Here is a 361-nt window from a genome sequence, read left to right as displayed (position 1 = left end):
TAGGATTGGCTGTGTGGTAAGTAGCTTGCTTACCAACCACATGGTTCCGGGTTCAGTCCCACTGCGTGGCACCTCAGGCCGACAAAAGCCTTGTGAGTGGATTTGGTAGACGGAAACTGAAAGAAGGCTGTTGTATGTATGAATGTGTATATATATATATATATGTATGTATGGGTGTGTATATGTTTGTGTGTCTGTGTTTGTCCCTCCAACATCGCTTGACAACCGATGCTGGTGTGTTTACGTCCCGTGGGGATATGGCATAGTGGTTAAGAGCACAGGCTACTAACCCCAAGATTCTGAGTTTGATTCCAGGCAGTGACCTGAATAATAATAATAATAATAATAATATCGAAAAATA

The sequence above is a fragment of the Octopus bimaculoides genome, chromosome 18, assembly GCF_001194135.2.
Source record: "Octopus bimaculoides isolate UCB-OBI-ISO-001 chromosome 18, ASM119413v2, whole genome shotgun sequence".
In the NCBI taxonomy this organism is placed as follows: domain Eukaryota; kingdom Metazoa; phylum Mollusca; class Cephalopoda; order Octopoda; family Octopodidae; genus Octopus; species Octopus bimaculoides.
This window is presented reverse-complemented; position numbering follows the sequence as displayed.